The sequence below is a fragment of the Ixodes scapularis genome, unplaced genomic scaffold (assembly GCF_016920785.2).
Source record: "Ixodes scapularis isolate PalLabHiFi unplaced genomic scaffold, ASM1692078v2 PGA_scaffold0__279_contigs__length_252992795, whole genome shotgun sequence".
NCBI lineage: Eukaryota > Metazoa > Arthropoda > Arachnida > Ixodida > Ixodidae > Ixodes > Ixodes scapularis.
In genome coordinates, this window is record NW_024609835.1 from 105,417,366 (window position 1) to 105,424,977 (window position 7,612).

The following is a 7,612-nucleotide window of genomic DNA, read 5'->3' on the forward strand; positions in this document are numbered from 1 at the left end:
AGGAAACGCCTTTTTGGTTTACAGACGCAATCCACTGCCGCCGGAGACTGGGGTCATGTGGAAAGCGATGGAGCTCAAAGACATTGCAGCCGCTCTCGCCTTGCCGGATTCCTTGCAATCTACATATGTCCTCGGACAGTATTCTATGCTTTCTGTTTTTGTTGTTGCACCCTATGACCGAGCAATGGTGTCCCGATGACCGGGGAACTGTTGCCATCGAAGCCTCTGGCTCTAACTAAGTTTGCGAGTTTCAAACAGGAAAGAAAGCGCGAACGAAGTTGGGGCACAGCATACACCCAACACCGGCGAAGCCTCTCATCCGGGACTTTCACTCTTTCTACACAATCAGAAAGGAGGAAAGCGCCGGAAGCCCTTTCCCCTTTTCTCTCTTGCCCTCTTTCAGTAAAACGGTCTATAGACCGAAAATTGTTGGGCTTTGTCCAGAGCCGTAGCCCGGACATGAGTGGGGACAGGTCCTTATTACGACACTCCTCCGCCTTCGTTTGGGGCCGGGGCCCAGAGAACCTAGGCCTAATACAGATAACAAACGTGCGACGAAGGGGTTTACTACGGTGGATCGAACGCCATTTCATCGAAACACGTTTTAGAGGAGGGGCACGTTTTATCGAAGCCCGGTTTAGACTGAGAAACCGGAGCCTTTAGAGAAACTCTGTTTATCGAAAAGGAACGCTGTTTAAAAAAGGCTTCCCTGCTTTGCGCGTGTATCACTGGGGCGACGCTCACGCCGTCAAAAACCGGGGAACAAGCCACTAAACACAACTGTCACTGTAAAAAAAAAAAAATCGCATGTGGAAGCGTTGCGTGCGTAAAAAGCTGTTATATGAGCGACGGAAGAATTAAAGGGCCTCACTGGATGCACAAAAGCGAATCCTTTGCTCTGAATATTTAACACTGGAGCTAATATTAGAAATGCGCATTTAGCATGTTTGCATGTCGTCTCACGTGACCTCATGATGGCACATGATACCACGACGTGATGTGCCATTGTGGCGTCACATGACACCCGAACTTGACGTCAAGTCGCACATGAGTCACGTGACACGACGAAGTCACGTGACCTGCCTATTGGTCAAATGTAATCTGTTGCTTTATTTCAGGTTATAAGTATTGGGACGTGTTCGTGAGTTTGACGAAACGACTTTCGAGATCGGCGGTCATGATTTGGTGGGACCAGGTCAAACTACTCGTGTGATTTCTTGTCTCTGCAATAATATTTATTCGCAGATCAACGGTGTTTTCCTTCGTCTTCCCGTTGGTTCTATCAACCCACAGCAAAGAGAGGAGATACTAAAGATGAGATTCATAGCCAGAAGCCAGTAGGTCGCCTTTAGCAACCCACAGGCTGAAGCCACTCACGGCCTCAGAAATGTAGGACATGGCTTTCGCATTCGAACGCGTTGGACGAGTGCAGTGAAGACAAAGGCAGCTAGCTTGAGGCGTACCCACTAATCCTTCCAATCAGAGCTCGGCATTCGGACGTCCCCGCGCGTCCTCATCTCCTCCTTTTTTCTTTTTTCTTTTTCTCGGCGCATAAGAACGTCAATGGACAGATCACGAAGCTAAGAACACCCTGGTTGTCGTTGACTATAGTATTCCGGGTGATTTTTTCTTTTAAATTGGAACAGATTTATTGCAAAAAATCCGTAAAAGATACGCACTAATACGGTTTGTGCAGATGAGTTATACAGCCAGGGGGACATGATGTTTAATTTCATTTAATTTATTTACCTCAAGGTGAGGGGGTTGGTAATACATGGGAATACGATATATATATATATATATATATATATATATATATATATATATGGGTGGTTTCATCTCAAATCGTGCAGGCAAAAAGGGTCGAATTTTTAATTTCGATGAAAAAAATATATGTTATGGCGCCGTTTCTAAAACCGCAGTCGACACAAACCGCAAGTTCTTCGGATTTTTTGTTCTCGACTTATGAATTTTTAAAGAGGCCGCGGCGAAAAGCAGTGTTTTTCACACCCGTCGTGGGTCGGATGTTTCGCTTGATCTCCCGCCATGGATTTTCAGTCCACATTATATTATCATTTTTGAAGCACTCTGTGGACACATTTAAAAGGCTCCAATACCATGAAGTAATTCTAGGCTTTTTGCTTTTTTTCTGTAAAAATGTCAAAAACGCCTCCTCGGTCAATTGTTGACGAACTTTGACAACTAATTACTGGCGATCTACTTGGGTTACACCGATATTTTTTATGTCCATGGAGAGCCCAAAACACGGTATTTATATTTATTATAAAATGCCTTGGCTCTATAAAATATCCTTTGCGGTACGTTTACGTTAATATTATGCAAAAAAACAAAAAGTACCATTTTTGAAATTGATTTTCTCAAAAAACCCATTTTTTATTTTTTTATTTTTTGTTCAAATGTAGATATGATAGTTGTCTACACGAAAATCAAGCCTAGAAAGTGTATATTTTGTTTGCATGTTTTATATTTAGGCCTCAATATTGAGGAGTTTCAGCGACGGTGTCACCGCCCTGGCGGCCGGTCGCCGACAGAGAACGAGGGGGATAGCTTCACTGGGCGGTGGCTTTGTGTATATGCGTTGGCCGCGAACGTAGGCTTATAAACTTCGGCAACAAGAATATTACGCGGCTCTAGTGTTTCGGTACGAGCAACAGAGGTGACATGATCTGCTACGACCAGCTACGACCACCCGCCGCAGCGATGCAGGCGTCGAAGGAGCGCAACCTGTGTACTACGCAGTCAGCCGCCGTCGCCCGACGCAGATCGTTTGGCATTCAGGGCTTTCCGCCCCGGGTTCTTCGCTTGTACTTGGAACCGTGTATTATTTCCTGTGCTTGTGTATGTGCTCAGTGGCTGGATATGGGCCTCATAGAGCAGTTCTTCAGACTCAACAGCGATTGGAAGTTGACGGCGGAAGGGCTTGCAGCAACGCTTTCGGTTGGTGCACGGCTGCGACGACTACACGATTAAAATTTAAGATTGCTGCTAGCAAGGTGGGCCATAGTCGCTTTATGTTGACACGACTTTGAGTGTAAGTACTCCGTGCAAAGGCGAATCTATCGCGTTTCTAATCCACCTTTGTTTTTGTTGTTGTTTCTAGCACGCACGACCGACTGCTAAGCAAATGCTTCTGTACCGATCACGGAGTGAATGTCTTCGGCCTTACATTGCGGAACGCCCAATAAAAAGTCATATTCGTTCAGCGAGAAAACTTCCCTTTCGAGTGACCTTCTGATTGATAATTTCTCCCGTATTTAAGTGCTTTAATCAACACGATCGATTAAGTTTGCTTCTCTAGTTAGGACATTTTTGTGCTACATGCGGCACTAATGCTCGGCACGATGTATGCCACTGGTGGTATTGTGAATTGGTTTACTTCCAAAGCTAACAGTGTGACAGGTGGGACCATTCAATTTGCTAAAAATGTGATGATATGGGAATTTCGTTGCATAACTAGCGTTTTACGTTTAAGATTGATAAGAAACATGCTCATGTGATGATGGATGTCTACAGTATAAGCTTTGCAGGTCCAGAATAGATGTGCTATAGGCTACAGCCTCAAGATTTTTAATGGACCCAATTGGTGATTACATGGCAATAAATATTGTGGTGAAAAACTGCCCATTGACTCGGTGAGTTTTGATTGTGACCATTGGTGTGCTGTTGGCAAATTAGATAATGGCACACCTTTTCCCTGACCATCTGGCTTCAAGGGGCATTGCATCTAGATGTGCTCAAATATCTTTATTTTAAGGTTCAGTGGACCCATCTGCATTATTACAGGAAGGCAGTCTCAAGCCACAACAAACAGCAGTGAATATACAATGCATAATAACAGGCACCAGTGTCCAGGAGTATAGTCCGCAGTAATCAGTTCGAGCCTAAAAATGTTTCTGTTTTGTTTAGATAGTTTGCATTTGGTGTATAATCCGCAGGGCCCGATTTCCGCGCCCAGTGCATAGTCCGCCAAGCTGGTGCGTTGTGTCTTCGTGCTTTTTTTCTTGGGTGGCATTTTCTTCAGAAGTTCTTTGGTGAACGCTATTGAGCCTAAAGAACTGCTTTTGAGGCCCATATCTAGCCACGGAGCACACACAAGCACAGAAAATAACACTCGGTGCCAAGTACAAACGAAGCACCTCGGCGGAAAGCCGTGAATGCCAAACGAGCAGCGTCGGGTGACGGCGACTGACTGCGTTGCGCCCCTTCGACGCCTGCATCGCTGCGGTGGGTGGTCGTAGCTAGTCGTAGCGAGATGATCTTCAGTTCAAGCAAGAAATCTTGTTATACCATAGTCAAGATATGTGTGCAAGTGTTCGACGACGTGGGCTCTCTCACGTTGGTGCAGTTGTCATCAAGAAAGGTGCATATCAACAATGTTGCGTGTTTGAGGCTGAAACTATGACGCATACTTATCTAAACCTAAATTTATCGGTCTGTGGCTACAAACATTTTCGTTGACGTTGCTTAGATGATGTAACCATTCAGGCCTCGCATTAAATGGTGTTGCGACTCTTCGGTTGTGTATGAAAATCTATTTTTGCCCTAATAAAAGACATTTTCAAAAGGACATGTGTCTTCTGCTGATACATATCTTCCAATTTACAATGCAGAGACAAACAGAAAATCAACTGCATACATCTACCACTTAGCATAAGCACCTTTGGCATTCATTCTTGAGCACACTCAAATATCAGCTTAGTTTGGTCTTGTTTTAGAAGCTTTACCCTGTTCTGTAAAAAGAACACAGTTAAAAAAGCTTTACCTTCGTTCTCCTTCTCGCATTTAATACAGACTTGTTTGTCAGCAGATATCACCGTGGCACATACAACTCGAATGACCGATGAGACTATTGCTATTACAATAAAGCTTTCCACAAGAGCCAAAACGAGGCTTGTAGGGGTGCACAAGCACATAGAAATGAGATTGGCGCTTCCGGGGCTTGTTTACATTACGCGTAAAAACAGGACGATCGGCGACCAGCTGATCGCAAGATAACACCAAGGATACCGATGTTCCGATACACAGAACGCAGGATAAAGACCTCAATCGTCCCTTGTATGCTGTAGTTGTCATACTTTCTATCCAACCGCTTTTTAGCACAATTAACTAGAACAACCGAAGAGTTCGCGACACCTTTTAGTGCGAGGCCTGAATGGTTACATCATCTAAGCAACGTCAACGAAAATGTTTGTAGCCACAGACCGATGAGTTTAGTCTTATATAAAGTACGCGTCATAGTTTCAACGCGCGAACATTGTTGATATGTACCTTTCCTTGGACCCGCGTACATTCGGTTCAACTTGATGACAGCTGCACCAGAAGTGAGAGCTCACGTCGAATACTTGCACACATATCTTGACTCTGGCAAGATTTCTTGCCTTCAACTGGCTTGAAGGCTTCATCTGTAGCATCACGGTAGGTCTTGGTTGAAACGATGATCGTCTCGCACACGGCAACAAACAGAGAACGACACGCTTTGTTTAATTTTTACGCTACCGGTCTACGGGCGTCGCAAATCTATCCCCCTCTTGTCCGCCATGTTGGATCGATCGGAGCGCCCCCTATATTCGCTGAAACTCCTCAATCGGAAAAAGACGTCTTTGGTTTGGAAGACCTAAGTCAGACATAGCGACCCATGCGTCTCTATGAATTGTGAAAAAGTTTTCTTGAATTTTCTTCTGCATTTTGTAATCAATTATATACGGATTTTGTGGTATTGAATATTTATGTATGTTTTGATAAGAGCGGGAACCAAGAGATACGTATCTAACCAAATCAGCAGGCCTAGTAGACTTTCAATAACCAAAAGGCACAGACGTTGTATTGTTTCGATTTATAAACCTTTCAAAATAAACTAGCACGACTAACTATTAGCTGTCATATTACTAAGACAAAGAAAGTCACCACATCGTCGATATATTATATACAATTCTTTACGAAACCAAACACTGGGGCTTGTTCACCGCACATCGCACAGGTCACCAGGGAATGTCCTTTCACTTCCGTAATACACAAAAGTGGTGACACAGAAACATTCCGAAACACACAGAGAGTGTGTCATGGAGAGGGGTAGGAAATAAAAATAAATAAATAGGAATTAAATTGCCCAACTCCGATCTTAACAAAAATTGCGTTAAAAAAAAGTATTTAGGTACGAGCGGTCGCAAGGCGATAGGTCCACGCCTGGTGGAAAGTCAGACAAAGAAGTCGACGGCACGTAAAGGAAAAAAAAAATCAATAATTTAATAAAGGCGGGAAAACTCAGCCGCACATGGCAAGAACAAAAACCAACTCCCCCGGGCATTCCCTAAACGGGATGCAACCAAATGCGTGCGGACACGCTCTCTACATCACCGCCAGACCGCTACGCCATGACGAAATAAACACAACAACTGAACAGTGCTAACAAACAGTTAGTAAAAAAACATAAAAAAAAAAAAAAAAAAACGTTCAGAAAAATCCGCACCCGAGAAACAAAGTTCAGCGGGGCGAAGAAACACACACGAGTCGGTCCCACGACATTGAAGTCTGGCAGGATGACGGCGTCCAGATGATGCTCGAATCTGTTCCTCCCTCTATTACGCACATCCACGACGGCTGTGCGGAACAGTGGCTGTACGAAAGAAAGTGAAGAATAGATTCGAGCAGGCGATGCGCGAGAAGGTAACCGAGACTATGCTTCAAGCTTCATATCGGGAGAGGAGCTTTCGAGGTAGTTTCTGCAGTTACTCAAACTTTCTCTTTCCCCTTCCCTTTTTCAAAAGAACACGTCAGCCGGCGCTAACGTTTCATCTCGGGAGAAGCCCACTCTTCACAAACGGCTATAGTTGACAAGGAGGCTGACTTCGACCCAACTAGTCTCCGGGCAGAATACAAACACAAGTATATTTACCAACACGCTCGTTTTAATGTCAGTCTCCGGGCTTTGCTGTTTCGAAAAGAGATAACCCTTTATAAGGACAGAACGAGTGGGTTGGTGGGGATAATTAAACTTAAACACTTCCTTCTCGTTTTCTTCCTCAAGTTTAATAGATAACCCTTCGGTGCTATCGGATCTCCCCGGAGAGGGAGAGAGAGCACGGCCGTTTCAAGGTAAGGATAGGGCGCTCGAAGCTAGGGCAAACAGGCGGTATCGTTTCACGCATGCACGGATGGCTGGTTTCAAATTTCCCCACATCCCTAACGAAACCGGCCCATCTTCGTGTGTGCGTCTGCGGGACTTCTGTCCCGCGCCGCCGGTTTTAGCGCGCACGCGGCGTTGTTTTGGCTGGCAGAACAGTTGATGACCGTCGACATTGTATGGCCGTGGTGTCCTCATCCTTTCAGGCAACGATTCCTTTGCTTTCCCTTGTGCAATGCTCTGACTGACTCCTCCTGGGTGGCTGTCACTGTTCGCCGCGTCAACGACAGAATCGTACCATTTCACTCCTCGTGACACAGGGTGCGCTGCTCGCTTTACTGTCACGGGCCGTCCCATCTAACACAACGAGCGCGAAAGGTCGTGGTCATCTGCTGGCTCCGAAAGGGCGTGACGTTCATGCAGGCCAATGAGGGCCCCGAATCAATAAGACGTCTGCCGACTCCTACACGT